The sequence below is a fragment of the Dermacentor andersoni genome, chromosome 4, assembly GCF_023375885.2.
Source record: "Dermacentor andersoni chromosome 4, qqDerAnde1_hic_scaffold, whole genome shotgun sequence".
NCBI classification, from domain to species: Eukaryota; Metazoa; Arthropoda; class Arachnida; order Ixodida; family Ixodidae; genus Dermacentor; species Dermacentor andersoni.
In genome coordinates, this window is record NC_092817.1 from 198770080 (window position 1) to 198785816 (window position 15737).

General features: G+C 50.2%; 14 non-coding genes across 14 annotated transcripts; all 14 read right to left on the reverse strand.

Annotated features, from left to right (window-relative positions):
- Positions 1-2242: 2242 nt before the first annotated feature.
- On the reverse strand, positions 2243-2361 carry LOC126538583 (5S ribosomal RNA). Its single transcript, XR_007601059.1, has one exon. It is a non-coding gene; the product is annotated as a 5S ribosomal RNA (ribosomal RNA).
- A 513-nt stretch (positions 2362-2874) lies between these two features.
- On the reverse strand, positions 2875-2993 carry LOC126538582 (5S ribosomal RNA). Its single transcript, XR_007601058.1, has one exon. It is a non-coding gene; the product is annotated as a 5S ribosomal RNA (ribosomal RNA).
- Positions 2994-8415: 5422 nt separating this feature from the next.
- LOC126538584 (5S ribosomal RNA) lies at positions 8416-8534 on the reverse strand. Its single transcript, XR_007601060.1, has one exon. It is a non-coding gene; the product is annotated as a 5S ribosomal RNA (ribosomal RNA).
- Positions 8535-9039: 505 nt separating this feature from the next.
- Positions 9040-9158, reverse strand: LOC126538581 (5S ribosomal RNA). The gene has a single exon (XR_007601057.1). It is a non-coding gene; the product is annotated as a 5S ribosomal RNA (ribosomal RNA).
- A 512-nt stretch (positions 9159-9670) lies between these two features.
- Positions 9671-9789, reverse strand: LOC126538580 (5S ribosomal RNA). Its single transcript, XR_007601056.1, has one exon. It is a non-coding gene; the product is annotated as a 5S ribosomal RNA (ribosomal RNA).
- Positions 9790-10295: 506 nt separating this feature from the next.
- LOC126538579 (5S ribosomal RNA) lies at positions 10296-10414 on the reverse strand. The gene has a single exon (XR_007601055.1). It is a non-coding gene; the product is annotated as a 5S ribosomal RNA (ribosomal RNA).
- A 507-nt stretch (positions 10415-10921) lies between these two features.
- On the reverse strand, positions 10922-11040 carry LOC126538593 (5S ribosomal RNA). Its single transcript, XR_007601068.1, has one exon. It is a non-coding gene; the product is annotated as a 5S ribosomal RNA (ribosomal RNA).
- A 511-nt stretch (positions 11041-11551) lies between these two features.
- Positions 11552-11670, reverse strand: LOC126538594 (5S ribosomal RNA). The gene has a single exon (XR_007601069.1). It is a non-coding gene; the product is annotated as a 5S ribosomal RNA (ribosomal RNA).
- A 509-nt stretch (positions 11671-12179) lies between these two features.
- On the reverse strand, positions 12180-12298 carry LOC126538578 (5S ribosomal RNA). Its single transcript, XR_007601054.1, has one exon. It is a non-coding gene; the product is annotated as a 5S ribosomal RNA (ribosomal RNA).
- Positions 12299-12806: 508 nt separating this feature from the next.
- On the reverse strand, positions 12807-12925 carry LOC126538577 (5S ribosomal RNA). The gene has a single exon (XR_007601053.1). It is a non-coding gene; the product is annotated as a 5S ribosomal RNA (ribosomal RNA).
- A 509-nt stretch (positions 12926-13434) lies between these two features.
- On the reverse strand, positions 13435-13553 carry LOC126538576 (5S ribosomal RNA). Its single transcript, XR_007601052.1, has one exon. It is a non-coding gene; the product is annotated as a 5S ribosomal RNA (ribosomal RNA).
- Positions 13554-14061: 508 nt separating this feature from the next.
- Positions 14062-14180, reverse strand: LOC126538575 (5S ribosomal RNA). The gene has a single exon (XR_007601051.1). It is a non-coding gene; the product is annotated as a 5S ribosomal RNA (ribosomal RNA).
- Positions 14181-14691: 511 nt separating this feature from the next.
- Positions 14692-14810, reverse strand: LOC126538572 (5S ribosomal RNA). The gene has a single exon (XR_007601049.1). It is a non-coding gene; the product is annotated as a 5S ribosomal RNA (ribosomal RNA).
- A 508-nt stretch (positions 14811-15318) lies between these two features.
- On the reverse strand, positions 15319-15437 carry LOC126538571 (5S ribosomal RNA). The gene has a single exon (XR_007601048.1). It is a non-coding gene; the product is annotated as a 5S ribosomal RNA (ribosomal RNA).
- Between the last annotated feature and the right edge of the window lie 300 nt (positions 15438-15737).

A 15737-nucleotide genomic window follows, 5' to 3' on the forward strand; every position in this document is an offset into this window, starting at 1 on the left:
AAATTTACCCTTTCTTGCACCGTATTAGGCGCATAAATGCACAGCACGCGCCATTGGACATCGCAATAGCTGAAATCACAAACGACAAGTCGACCGGAAGAGCACGAGAAGTAACCGTCTATAACCAGGCCTGGAAGCTTCCTCACGAACAAGACACACCCCGCCGAAGTCCCTAAGGCGTGGCTCACTACCGTATAGTAGTTGTACGTGAACCTTTGCACCATGCTCCCGGTCTCCTCCTCGCCGTCTACCTTGGTTTCTTGCACTGCTAAAACGTCGAGGTCGTGGTCCACTAGCAGTCGATACACCTGACTCTGTTTCCTTTTGGCGGCCAGACCTCGAACGTTTAGCGTGCCGAGGCTAAGCGACGGGTTGGTAGCCATTACTGATTTAAACGGGAGGGGAGAAGGCCCGGAGCATGGTGCTCACCTTAACGTCTAGCTGACCGCTAGACGCCTCCGTGGCCATCCGGTGGCCGTCGTCCGAGTTCGTCTTTGGTCGGCTTCGGGGTGAGCCTACGGTCAGCCTCCAGGTTAGGCTTAGGCTTGAGGGTGGAGCGCCTGCCGGGTAGCGTCTTAGCTGGCGGCGCCTCGGAGTCACCGCTGGCCTTTCCGTCCACTTTCTCCTCCTGCTGCAGGGACCTCTTCACCGGTGCCGAGACGCTTTCGACGCGGGCGCTAGCAGGGGTCGCGTTGTCGTTTTCCGCTGCCTCCGTAGTATCTGTAGCCGGCTGGCGGCTCTCATTTTCTGTCTGGGTCACCCTGACGCTGATTAGTGCGGTTTCTGGCTCGTCGGGAGGAGGGACATTATTCGGTCCTCCTTTAGTCGGCGTCGTCGTCCCGCTCGCTTCTGCCACCGCATTGCCGCTTCCAGCTCCCTTGGCCGCATCCTCGGCCTCGGTCACGTCCATCATGTGGTCTGATGTCAACGGCTCGCTCTCCGCCGACCCCGCGGCTGCTGCGTATGAACGTACACAGTCCGTGTCGTTGTGTCCGAAAAGCCTGCACCGGGAGCAACGGGGAACCTTACATTCTCGACGAACGTGACCAGAGCCCCGGCAGCGCAGGCACTGCATGGGGCGACCTGGGGCTACGACCAGCGCAAGCTCGCCGGCGACGCGGATCTGGTGGGGCAGGTCGTCGACTTTCAGTCCAGCCTTCAGCTGCAGCAGCACAGCTCGGGTCGTCGAGCCCTTGTCGGAAACGCCATCCACCCGCCAGCGCTCCCGGGTTACTTCCGTGACTTTGCCAAAGGAAGCCAGCGCAGTCTTTACGTCTTCATCATCCACACCATGAAGAAGCCAGTGAAGACGAAGCTTCACCTGCTGTTCTTTAGGGTCGATGACCAGGCAGCGACGCCCCTTGACCTGAAGCTCCTTCAGTGCAGCCAGCTTTTGGGCCATCTCGGCTGTCTTCATCGTCACAGCCCATACGTGGTTGATTTGGTACGCTCCAAGGGCGACGACGCCAGAGAGCATACCAAGAGCTTGAAGCGCGTCCCGAAAATCCTCTACGCGAAACGGGCGAACACGAGTGTCGCCGTGCAAAAAAACTGTGTTTAACACGATGCGTCCTGTAGGTAGACGAGGCAAAATAATCTGGTAGTCCTTATCTTCCGATGTCGAAAGCCTGTTGCCGCGGCTAACAGCCGCATAAGCCGCTCCACTGGAGCTCATGATCCCGCGATCCGTTCAGCTCGGGAGCCGGAAGCAGAATGCATGGTATGGCCGATGGCAGGGATGCTATGTTTACGACTGCACCTGTATCGTGCTATGTGCATTCGCAACGTATTGCTACAGCACGTACGCGGCACTGTCTTTCCGTTGATAGTACAGGCACACGTTGTGTGCGTGGATTGCTCCGTTTGTTATGGTTAGTCGCTGCCGAGTCGAGCTGGCAATAAAACAAGAGGACGAGAGCAACGATTTGCGTCCGCTGCAGCCCACGTTTGGCGCTAGCAATGCGGCAAGTTATTGATTGTCACTGAGCTGGATACGGGTGTAATAGGTAAACGGTTAGCAGTTTGTGCGACTAAATTTTGCACCATTACTTATACCGGTTACCACCGTCACTGCGCGTACAATCGCCTGGCGGCTTGCATATTGTTTTTGCACTTCGACGTTGGCTCTACCAGTAGGCTGCGCCAGTTGAATGTAACAGTAAATAAAACAACCCACACGTGAGTGTAAAAAAAAAAAAAATAAGTCACAGAAGCACGCAATAAAAAAATGCAAAAAGAAGGGTGCCATCAGCACTCGGTGTTCCCAGGTGGTCTCCCTCCCAAGTACTGACCGAGCCCAATGCTGCTTAGCTTCGGGGATCGGACGAGAACCGGCGTATTCAGCATGGTATGGCCGATGGCAGGGATGCTATGTTTACGACTGCACCTGTATCGTGCTATGTGCATTCGCAACGTATTGCTACAGCAGGTACGCGGCACTGTCTTTCCGTTGATAGTACAGGCACACGTCGTATACGTGGATTGCTCCGTTTGTTATGGTTAGTCGCTGCCGAGTCGAGCTGGCAATAAAACAAGAGGACGAGAGCAACGATTTGCGTCCGCTGCAGCCCACGTTTGGCGCTAGCAATGCGGCAAGTTATTGATTGTCACTGAGCTGGATACGGGTGTAATAGGTAAACGGTTAGCAGTTTGTGCGACTAAATTTTGCACCATTACTTATACCGGTTACCACCGTCACTGCGCGTACAATCGCCTGGCGGCTTGCATATTGTTTTTGCACTTCGACGTTGGCTCTACCAGTAGGCTGCGCCAGTTGAATGTAACAGTAAATAAAACAACCCACACGTGAGTGTAAAAAAAAAAAAAAAAAAATAAGTCACAGAAGCACGCAATAAAAAAATGCAAAAACAAGGGTGCCATCAGCACTCGGTGTTCCCAGGTGGTCTCCCTCCCAAGTACTGACCGAGCCCAATGCTGCTTAGCTTCGGGGATCGGACGAGAACCGGCGTATTCAGCATGGTATGGCCGATGGCAGGGATGCTATGTTTACGACTGCACCTGTATCGTGCTATGTGCATTCGCAACGTATTGCTACAGCACGTACGCGGCACTGTCTTTCCGTTGATAGTACAGGCACACGTCATTCTGCATCCGGCAGCCGAGCTGTTCGGATCGTAGGGTCATGGCCTCTTCCGGGGCAGCGACAGCGGCCACTTTTGGTCGCGGAAACAGGATTGCAGAGGATGATAAGGAATATCCGTTCATTTTGCCACAACTGCCGAAAGGACGAGTTGCGATTAACACCGTGTTTTTGCACGGTGATGTGCGTGCGAGACCATACAAGGTCGAAGATTTCAGGGACGCCCTACTGCCGACGGGCCTCCTGCCGGACGTGGTATGCATAGGGGCGTACCAGATAAACCACGTCTGGGCGGTGACCCTGAATGATGCGACGGCGACGAAAAGACTGGTTTCCCTAAAGGACCTGCAAGTGAAGGGACGACGATGCGTCATCGTGGACCCGCAGGACCAGCAGGTGAAGCTTAGGCTTCACTGGCTGTTGTACGGAGTGGCTGACGAGGACGTCCGGACAGCGTTCGCGGCTTTCGGCAAGGTGGAAGAGGTGAGCCGGGAGCGGTGGCGAGTCGAAGGCATGGGAAGCAAGACGTCGACCACCAGGACGGTGCTCCTCAAGCTAAAGAACGGCGTTAAAGTTGAGGACCTTCCTCATCAGGTCCGCGTCGGCGGAGAGTTGGCCTTGGTGGTTGTGCCTGGTCGACCCATGCAGTGCCTGCGCTGCCAAGGCACGGGGCACGTCCGCCGAGAGTGTAAAATCCCACGCTGTTCCAGGTGCAGACGTTTCGGCCACGTTGACGCTGACTGCGTCAAATCCTACGCCGCCGTGACAGGACCAGCAGCGACTGACGTTGCTGAGGAGCACGTCATGGACGTGGTTGAGACGGAGGACGCCGCCAAAGGAACTGGAGACTTGGTTTCGACAGCCACACTTGAAGGGTCATCTACCGCTGGCGCTGAAAGCACGGTGGCTGAGGCTGCCGAGAACACGGGCAAACCGGTACAGGTCCTGCCTGCAGTGAGCCTTGCTACGGGGGGCGTTAACGAAGACGCACCCGAAAACGACACGACAGCAATGCTGCAGGACAAGGAAGTCAATGACGGCGAGCGGACCGCGATTATTGGTGCCCCAGTCAAGCGCCCCCACGACGAGACCAAGGACAAGGACGGCGGTGCCACCAGCACCAGCGAGGGGCCGCCGACGAAGGCGCCTCAAGGAAGGCGGATGGGCTACAAGCCAAAACCCAATGTACCACCTGGAAAGAAGCCTGCGGGCAAAACGGCCACGCTTGACGACACAAACAAGCCGGGAGGTCCCGGAGACGGCTAGCCGAGGGCTAGTCGTGAACGGTAAGCACCATGCTCCGGGCCTGCTTTTCTCGCTAGCTGAAAATGGCTGAAATACCGTCCCTTATTATTGCCACATTGAACGTGCGAGGCTTGGCGGCTAGTCGTAGGCAAAGTCAGGTCCTACGGTTGGTCACTGACCACAACTTAGACGTACTAGCCGTCCAAGAGACTAAGGTTGATGGAGAGGAGCAGACCGGGAGCATGGTGCGACGATTCACGCACAGATATTTTGCGGTGGTTAGTCATGCGGTAGGCACGTCCGGGGGGTGCATTCTGTTTGTCAAGAAACTGCCTGGACTGCAGATTCAAAGTGTATATTCCTGTGAATCTGGAAGGATTGTTTTTTGCGATGTCGTGATATGTAATGTTGAATACCGTGTCATATGCGTCTACGCTCCGAATTCTGTCGAAGAGCGTGTCTCCTTTTTTACTAACCTTTATAAGCATGTCCGCTGTGATAAGCGCGTTATTTTGTTAGGGGACTTTAATTGTGTGTTGAATGCCAGAGACCGAGTGAATAATGCAGGTGTGCGCGACAAAAGCAGTAGCGTATTATCAAACCTAATAGGGGAAAATGAACTTGACGATGTTTTCGAGTGTCTGGAAGGGGGGCGTGAAGTGACTTTTACTCGTTTTCAGGGTAGTAGTCATGCACGACTGGATCGAATGTACATGTCGTTGGACATGATTCCAAGATGCCACAGTTATTGTGTAGTGCCCGTGTCGTTTTCGGACCACTGCCTCGTAAAATGTCACATAGGTGTAGTGAAAACGAAACATGCTTTTAATTGGGATCTATGGAAAATGAATGCCTTGTTACTAAACGATCAGCGGTTTGTAAAAGCAGTAAGGGATGCGGTTAACGAAGTATTCGATGATGCAACGGAAACAATAGCGGAGAAGTGGGAATGTTTTAAACAGAAGGTTAAAATTAAAGCCATAGAAAGATCGAGTTGCCTAAAATTCGAGAGGGAAATAAAAGAAAAGGGCTTAAGAAGACTGCTTGAGCAGCTGATAACGCTTGAGTGTAGAGAGCCTGGTACGTACAAAGACGACGTGCGAAACATCAAGGAAAAACTTGAAAAGTTCGACAAAGAGCGTTATCAAGGCGCTATCGTGCGTGCGCGAGCAGATGCACTAGTGGCAGGGGAGACGCCCACGAAAAGGGCGCTGGGTCTTGAGAAGGCGCACGGACGGCGAAACCACATCGATAAAATTCTATTGAACGGGACTGTCGTTGATGACAGTGAGAGCATTGGGAGCGCCTTCTTCGAGTACTACCAGTCACTCTTTGCATTTCAGGCAGCGAATGTAGGGGGTTTTAAAGCGGATTTTCTTAATCTCATGCCGCGAATAAGTGATGATACCAAAGAACGATTAGAAGCCAAAATAACTGAGTGGGAAATAGAAAAGGCAATCGACGATTTGAACCTTGGAAAGTCGCCTGGACCTGATGGCCTCTGCGCTGGGTGGTATAAGGCGTTTAAGAGAGAATTGGCGCCATTGTTGGCAGAGGTATTAAATGACGCGTATCAGCAGAAATGTTTGCCCCCTTCCTTTGGAAAAGCGCACACCATACTAATACCTAAGAGCGATCAAATAGATAAACTAAAATTAGTGTCGTTCTATAGGCCAATAACACTAACAAATGTTGATTACAAGATATTTATGAAGATTTTAGCTACTAGACTCCAAGGCGTCATCAAAGAAATAGTCGGAGACCATCAAACTTGTGGCATCAGAGGGCGAACTATTTTTTCTAACATTCATAAGATGCGATGTGTTCTCGAGTGCTGTGACGTCAACGGAGGTGGCGTTGCGGTTCTTCAGCTCGATCTAGAGAAAGCTTTCGATTGTGTCGCGCATGTTATTTTGTTTACCATCTTGGATCACGTTAATGTCGGTTCCATCATCACTGAGGGCGTGGCCTTGGCGTACAAGAATTGCACAACCAGATTAATTGTTAATAAGTCATTGGGGGCCCCCATTAACATTATGCGTTCAGTGCGCCAAGGCTGTCCCCTCAGCCCACTTCTGTTTGCTATTTATATAGAGGCCATGTGCGTGGCAATCAATGAAAATGACAAAATACGTGGTTTTAGATTGGCAGCGACAGAAGTGAAGCTATTGGCGTATGCAGACGACATTGCAGTGTGTTGCATAGATAAACCAAGCGTAACCGAAGCAATAACTGTAGTAAATCATTTCTGTGAAGTGTCTGGTAGCAGAGTAAATTGGAGCAAATCCCTCGGACTGTGGCACGGGGACTGGCTTTCCGCACCGGACTATTTCGCGAGTGTGAGCTGGGTGAGAACTCCGATGAGGTATCTAGGTGTTCCCCTAGATAGTTACAATAGCAGTGATGAATATTGGAGGAAGCAAACGAGTGAAATTAAAGAAAAAGTAGACAAATGGAAAGCTACTAACCTGTCTGTATTTGCAAGAGCGACAGTTTGTAACATCTTTTTAGTCGCCAAGTTATACTACGTTATACAAGCGTTATATTGTTCTAGAGTAAATGTGCAAAGGCTGCACAGAGTGTTTGCGGTGTTCATCTGGGGTTCAACCTGGGAAAGGTGCAGTCGAACAAATTTGTTCAGAAGAGTGAAGGACGGGGGTGTGGGTTTGGCGCATCTTTTTGTTCGACAACTAGTAAACCGATTTTTGTTTTTCCGCGACGTGCGCGATCCTTTCCTGCGCACCGTATGTCAGCACAGATTGACCGACGCATTGCCGGCACATGTTGTCAGTACGGCCGGCATAACCGGAAGACTTCGTGGCTATTTTAAGGAAGTGGTAGACAGTGTGCGTTTTCTTACTGTTCGTTTTTCAAGTGATTACTTGTGTCAAGTGAAAAGGAAAACGCTGTATAAAGATGTGTGCGACATTGTTTTTCCAGTGCCGTTATACAGAGCCATGTACAGTGGAGGGCCAGGACAGGACGTCCTTAAACGGGTTAAACGCATGCAGGTGCCACCAGGGGTAAAATCCTTCTTTTTTAGGCTCCACACTGGAACCCTGTCCGTGAAGACTTTTATGGAAGAACGAGGCTGTCTCGTACCTTGGGGTTCTCACTGCTTGATCTGCAAGAAGCCCGAAACCATAGATCATGTGTTCTTGCACTGCTGGGCTGCTGTGTTCTTCTGGGACGTCTTGAAGCGAACCCTGAAGAAAGAATTACCTGTAAACCCCCAAGGGATCAGGTATCTGCCTATTAAGGATGAAGATGGCATCCCATATGACTTCATTATGGTGAATGCCCTCCACTGTATATGGCGGTCTCGAATGGCTGGGTACCACTGCGATCCCGACGCACGGCCGGTTCATATATATTTCAGAGAATGTATGTCGCGGTTTCTTGATGTACAGAAAATGCAAGAATGTGCACCGGATTGGCTGTCGAGGCTAGAACCTCTCACAGCCATGAAGGAATTTTAATTTGACAACGCCGGTCCTATACGGACGGATGGCATTATTGTAATTTTTTTTCGCTGTTTTGCATTTGTGAGATGCATGTATTTTCTGTGTTATGTCAAAGACCGGTTTAAAAAAAAAAAAAAAAAAAAAAAAAAAAAAAAAAAATAAAAAAAAAAAAAAAAAAAAAAAAAAAAAAAAGTACAGGCACACGTCGTGTACGTGGATTGCTCCGTTTGTTATGGTGAGTCGCTGCCGAGTCGAGCTGGCAATAAAACAAGAGGACAAGAGCAACGATTTGCGTCCGCTGCAGCCCACGTTTGGCGCTAGCAATGCGGCAAGTTATTGATTGTCACTGAGCTGGATACGGGTGTAATAGGTAAACGGTTAGCAGTTTGTGCGACTAAATTTTGCACCATTACTTATACCGGTTACCACCGTCACTGCGCGTACAATCGCCTGGCGGCTTGCATATAGTTTTTGCACTTCGACGTTGGCTCTACCAGTAGGCTGCGCCAGTTGAATGTAACAGTAAATAAAACAACCCACACGTGAGTGTAAAAAAAAAAAAAATAAGTCACAGAAGCACGCAATAAAAAAATGCAAAAAGAAGGGTGCCATCAGCACTCGGTGTTCCCAGGTGGTCTCCCTCCCAAGTACTGACCGAGCCCAATGCTGCTTAGCTTCGGGGATCAGACGAGAACCGGCGTATTCAGCATGGTATGGCCGATGGCAGGGATGCTATGTTTACGACTGCACCTGTATCGTGCTATGTGCATTCGCAACGTATTGCTACAGCACGTACGCGGCACTGTCTTTCCGTTGATAGTACAGGCACACGTCGTGTACGTGGATTGCTCCGTTTGTTATGGTGAGTCGCTGCCGAGTCGAGCTGGCAATAAAACAAGAGGACGAGAGCAACGATTTGCGTCCGCTGCAGCCCACGTTTGGCGCTAGCAATGCGGCAAGTTATTGATTGTCACTGAGCTGGATACGGGTGTAATAGGTAAACGGTTAGCAGTTTGTGCGACTAAATTTTGCACCATTACTTATACCGGTTACCACCGTCACTGCGCGTACAATCGCCTGGCGGCTTGCATATTGTTTTTGCACTTCGACGTTGGCTCTACCAGTAGGCTGCGCCAGTTGAATGTAACAGTAAATAAAACAACCCACACGTGAGTGTAAAAAAAAAAATAAGTCACAGAAGCACGCAATAAAAAAATGCAAAAAGAAGGGTGCCATCAGCACTCGGTGTTCCCAGGTGGTCTCCCTCCCAAGTACTGACCGAGCCCAATGCTGCTTAGCTTCGGGGATCGGACGAGAACCGGCGTATTCAGCATGGTATGGCCGATGGCAGGGATGCTATGTTTACGACTGCACCTGTATCGTGCTATGTGCATTCGCAACGTATTGCTACAGCACGTACGCGGCACTGTCTTTCCGTTGATAGTACAGGCACACGTTGTGTGCGTGGATTGCTCCGTTTGTTATGGTTAGTCGCTGCCGAGTCGAGCTGGCAATAAAACAAGAGGACGAGAGCAACGATTTGCGTCCGCTGCAGCCCACGTTTGGCGCTAGCAATGCGGCAAGTTATTGATTGTCACTGAGCTGGATACGGGTGTAATAGGTAAACGGTTAGCAGTTTGTGCGACTAAATTTTGCACCATTACTTATACCGGTTACCACCGTCACTGCGCGTACAATCGCCTGGCGGCTTGCATATTGTTTTTGCACTTCGACGTTGGCTCTACCAGTAGGCTGCGCCAGTTGAATGTAACAGTAAATAAAACAACCCACACGTGAGTGTAAAAAAAAAAAAAAAAAATAAGTCACAGAAGCACGCAATAAAAAAATGCAAAAACAAGGGTGCCATCAGCACTCGGTGTTCCCAGGTGGTCTCCCTCCCAAGTACTGACCGAGCCCAATGCTGCTTAGCTTCGGGGATCGGACGAGAACCGGCGTATTCAGCATGGTATGGCCGATGGCAGGGATGCTATGTTTACGACTGCACCTGTATCGTGCTATGTGCATTCGCAACGTATTGCTACAGCACGTACGCGGCACTGTCTTTCCGTTGATAGTACAGGCACACGTCGTGTACGTGGATTGCTCCGTTTGTTATGGTGAGTCGCTGCCGAGTCGAGCTGGCAATAAAACAAGAGGACAAGAGCAACGATTTGCGTCCGCTGCAGCCCACGTTTGGCGCTAGCAATGCGGCAAGTTATTGATTGTCACTGAGCTGGATACGGGTGTAATAGGTAAACGGTTAGCAGTTTGTGCGACTAAATTTTGCACCATTACTTATACCGGTTACCACCGTCACTGCGCGTACAATCGCCTGGCGGCTTGCATATAGTTTTTGCACTTCGACGTTGGCTCTACCAGTAGGCTGCGCCAGTTGAATGTAACAGTAAATAAAACAACCCACACGTGAGTGTAAAAAAAAAAAATAAGTCACAGAAGCACGCAATAAAAAAATGCAAAAAGAAGGGTGCCATCAGCACTCGGTGTTCCCAGGTGGTCTCCCTCCCAAGTACTGACCGAGCCCAATGCTGCTTAGCTTCGGGGATCGGACGAGAACCGGCGTATTCAGCATGGTATGGCCGATGGCAGGGATGCTATGTTTACGACTGCACCTGTATCGTGCTATGTGCATTCGCAACGTATTGCTACAGCACGTACGCGGCACTGTCTTTCCGTTGATAGTACAGGCACACGTTGTGTGCGTGGATTGCTCCGTTTGTTATGGTTAGTCGCTGCCGAGTCGAGCTGGCAATAAAACAAGAGGACGAGAGCAACGATTTGCGTCCGCTGCAGCCCACGTTTGGCGCTAGCAATGCGGCAAGTTATTGATTGTCACTGAGCTGGATACGGGTGTAATAGGTAAACGGTTAGCAGTTTGTGCGACTAAATTTTGCACCATTACTTATACCGGTTACCACCGTCACTGCGCGTACAATCGCCTGGCGGCTTGCATATTGTTTTTGCACTTCGACGTTGGCTCTACCAGTAGGCTGCGCCAGTTGAATGTAACAGTAAATAAAACAACCCACACGTGAGTGTAAAAAAAAAAAAATAAGTCACAGAAGCACGCAATAAAAAAATGCAAAAAGAAGGGTGCCATCAGCACTCGGTGTTCCCAGGTGGTCTCCCTCCCAAGTACTGACCGAGCCCAATGCTGCTTCGCTTCGGGGATCGGACGAGAACCGGCGTATTCAGCATGGTATGGCCGATGGCAGGGATGCTATGTTTACGACTGCACCTGTATCGTGCTATGTGCATTCGCAACGTATTGCTACAGCAGGTACGCGGCACTGTCTTTCCGTTGATAGTACAGGCACACGTCGTGTACGTGGATTGCTCCGTTTGTGATGGTTAGTCGCTGCCGAGTCGAGCTGGCAATAAAACAAGAGGACGAGAGCAACGATTTGCGTCCGCTGCAGCCCACGTTTGGCGCTAGCAATGCGGCAAGTTATTGATTGTCACTGAGCTGGATACGGGTGTAATAGGTAAACGGTTAGCAGTTTGTGCGACTAAATTTTGCACCATTACTTATACCGGTTACCACCGTCACTGCGCGTACAATCGCCTGGCGGCTTGCATATTGTTTTTGCACTTCGACGTTGGCTCTACCAGTAGGCTGCGCCAGTTGAATGTAACAGTAAATAAAACAACCCACACGTGAGTGTAAAAAAAAAAAAAAAAATAAGTCACAGAAGCACGCAATAAAAAAATGCAAAAACAAGGGTGCCATCAGCACTCGGTGTTCCCAGGTGGTCTCCCTCCCAAGTACTAACCGAGCCCAATGCTGCTTAGTTTCGGGGATCGGACGAGAACCGGCGTATTCAGCATGGTATGGCCGATGGCAGGGATGCTATGTTTACGACTGCACCTGTATCGTGCTATGTGCATTCGCAACGTATTGCTACAGCACGTACGCGGCACTGTCTTTCCGTTGATAGTACAGGCACACGTCGTGTACGTGGATTGCTCCGTTTGTTATGGTTAGTCGCTGCCGAGTCGAGCTGGCAATAAAACAAGAGGACGAGAGCAACGATTTGCGTCCGCTGCAGCCCACGTTTGGCGCTAGCAATGCGGCAAGTTATTGATTGTCACTGAGCTGGATACGGGTGTAATAGGTAAACGGTTAGCAGTTTGTGCGACTAAATTTTGCACCGTTACTTATACCGGTTACCACCGTCACTGCGCGTACAATCGCCTGGCGGCTTGCATATTGTTTTTGCACTTCGACGTTGGCTCTACCAGTAGGCTGCGCCAGTTGAATGTAACAGTAAATAAAACAACCCACACGTGAGTGTAAAAAAAAACAAAAATAAGTCACAGAAGCACGCAATAAAAAAATGCAAAAAGAAGGGTGCCATCAGCACTCGGTGTTCCCAGGTGGTCTCCCTCCCAAGTACTGACCGAGCCCAATGCTGCTTAGCTTCGGGGATCGGACGAGAACCGGCGTATTCAGCATGGTATGGCCGATGGCAGGGATGCTATGTTTACGACTGCACCTGTATCGTGCTATGTGCATTCGCAACGTATTGCTACAGCACGTACGCGGCACTGTCTTTCCGTTGATAGTACAGGCACACGTCGTGTACGTGGATTGCTCCGTTTGTTATGGTTAGTCGCTGCCGAGTCGAGCTGGCAATAAAACAAGAGGACGAGAGCAACGATTTGCGTCCGCTGCAGCCCACGTTTGGCGCTAGCAATGCGGCAAGTTATTGATTGTCACTGAGCTGGATACGGGTGTAATAGGTAAACGGTTAGCAGTTTGTGCGACTAAATTTTGCACCATTACTTATACCGGTTACCACCGTCACTGCGCGTACAATCGCCTGGCGGCTTGCATATTGTTTTTGCACTTCGACGTTGGCTCTACCAGTAGGCTGCGCCAGTTGAATGTAACAGTAAATAAAACAACCCACACGTGAGTGTAAAAAAAAAAAAAATAAGTCACAGAAGCACGCAATAAAAAAATGCAAAAAGAAGGGTGCCATCAGCACTCGGTGTTCCCAGGTGGTCTCCCTCCCAAGTACTGACCGAGCCCAATGCTGCTTAGCTTCGGGGATCGGACGAGAACCGGCGTATTCAGCATGGTATGGCCGATGGCAGGGATGCTATGTTTACGACTGCACCTGTATCGTGCTATGTGCATTCGCAACGTATTGCTACAGCACGTACGCGGCACTGTCTTTCCGTTGATAGTACAGGCACACGTCGTGTACGTGGATTGCTCCGTTTGTTATGGTTAGTTGCTGCCGAGTCGAGCTGGCAATAAAACACGAGGACGAGAGCAACGATTTGCGTCCGCTGCAGCCCACGTTTGGCGCTAGCAATGCGGCAAGTTATTGATTGTCACTGAGCTGGATACGGGTGTAATAGGTAAACGGTTAGCAGTTTGTGCGACTAAATTTTGCACCGTTACTTATACCGGTTACCACCGTCACTGCGCGTACAATCGCCTGGCGGCTTGCATATTGTTTTTGCACTTCGACGTTGGCTCTACCAGTAGGCTGCGCCAGTTGAATGTAACAGTAAATAAAACAACCCACACGTGAGTGTAAAAAAAAACAAAAATAAGTCACAGAAGCACGCAATAAAAAAATGCAAAAAGAAGGGTGCCATCAGCACTCGGTGTTCCCAGGTGGTCTCCCTCCCAAGTACTGACCGAGCCCAATGCTGCTTAGCTTCGGGGATCGGACGAGAACCGGCGTATTCAGCATGGTATGGCCGATGGCAGGAATGCTATGTTTACGACTGCACCTGTATCGTGCTATGTGCATTCGCAACGTATTGCTACAGCACGTACGCGGCACTGTATTTCCGTTGATAGTACAGGCACACGTCGTGTACGTGGATTGCTCCGTTTGTTATGGTTAGTCGCTGCCGAGTCGAGCTGGCAATAAAACAAGAGGACGAGAGCAACGATTTGCGTCCGCTGCAGCCCACGTTTGGCGCTAGCAATGCGGCAAGTTATTGATTGTCACTGAGCTGGATACGGGTGTAATAGGTAAACGGTTAGCAGTTTGTGCGACTAAATTTTGCACCATTACTTATACCGGTTACCACCGTCACTGCGCGTACAATCGCCTGGCGGCTTGCATATTGTTTTTGCACTTCGACGTTGGCTCTACCAGTAGGCTGCGCCAGTTGAATGTAACAGTAAATAAAACAACCCACACGTGAGTGTAAAAAAAAAAAAAATAAGTCACAGAAGCACGCAATAAAAAAATGCAAAAAGAAGGGTGCCATCAGCACTCGGTGTTCCCAGGTGGTCTCCCTCCCAAGTACTGACCGAGCCCAATGCTGCTTAGCTTCGGGGATCGGACGAGAACCGGCGTATTCAGCATGGTATGGCCGATGGCAGGGATGCTATGTTTACGACTGCACCTGTATCGTGCTATGTGCATTCGCAACGTATTGCTACAGCACGTACGCGGCACTGTCTTTCCATTGATAGTACAGGCACACGTCGTGTACGTGGATTGCTCCGTTTCTTATGGTTAGTTGCTGCCGAGTCGAGCTGGCAATAAAACACGAGGACGAGAGCAACGATTTGCGTCCGCTGCAGCCCACGTTTGGCGCTAGCAATGCGCCAAGTTATTGATTGTCACTGAGCTGGATACGGGTGTAATAGGTAAACGGTTAGCAGTTTGTGCGACTAAATTTTGCACCATTACTTATACCGGTTACCACCGTCACTGCGCGTACAATCGCCTAGCGGCTTGCATTTTGTTTTTGCACTTCGACGTTGGCTCTACCAGTAGGCTGCGCCAGTTGAATGTAACAGTAAATAAAACAACCCACACGTGAGTGTAAAAAAAAAAAAAAAAATAAGTCACAGAAGCACGCAATAAAAAAATGCAAAAACAAGGGTGCCATCAGCACTCGGTGTTCCCAGGTGGTCTCCCTCCCAAGTACTGACCGAGCCCAATGCTGCTTAGCTTCGGGGATCGGACGAGAACCGGCGTATTCAGCATGGTATGGCCGATGGCAGGGATGCTATGTTTACGACTGCACCTGTATCGTGCTATGTGCATTCGCAACGTATTGCTACAGCACGTACGCGGCACTGTCTTTCCGTTGATAGTACAGGCACACGTCGTGTACGTGGATTGCTCCGTTTGTTATGGTTAGTCGCTGCCGAGTCGAGCTGGCAATAAAACAAGAGGACGAGAGCAACGATTTGCGTCCGCTGCAGCCCACGTTTGGCGCTAGCAATGCGGCAAGTTATTGATTGTCACTGAGCTGGATACGGGTGTAATAGGTAAACGGTTAGCAGTTTGTGCGACTAAATTTTGCACCGTTACTTATACCGGTTACCACCGTCACTGCGCGTACAATCGCCTGGCGGCTTGCATATTGTTTTTGCACTTCGACGTTGGCTCTACCAGTAGGCTGCGCCAGTTGAATGTAACAGTAAATAAAACAACCCACACGTGAGTGTAAAAAAAAACAAAAATAAGTCACAGAAGCACGCAATAAAAAATGCAAAACGAAGGGTGCCATCAGCACTCGGTGTTCCCAGGTGGTCTCCCTCCCAAGTACTGACCGAGCCCAATGCTGCTTAGCTTCGGGGATCGGACGAGAACCGGCGTATTCAGCATGGTATGGCCGATGGCAGGGATGCTATGTTTACGACTGCACCTGTATCGTGCTATGTGCATTCGCAACGTATTGCTACAGCACGTACGCGGCACTGTCTTTCCGTTGATAGTACAGGCACACGTCGTGTACGTGGATTGCTCCGTTTGTTATGGTTAGTCGCTGCCGAGTCGAGCTGGCAATAAAACAAGAGGACGAGAGCAACGATTTGCGTCCGCTGCAGCCCACGTTTGGCGCTAGCAATGCGGCAAGTTATTGATTGTCACTGAGCTGGATACGGGTGTAATAGGTAAACGGTTAGCAGTTTGTGCGACTAA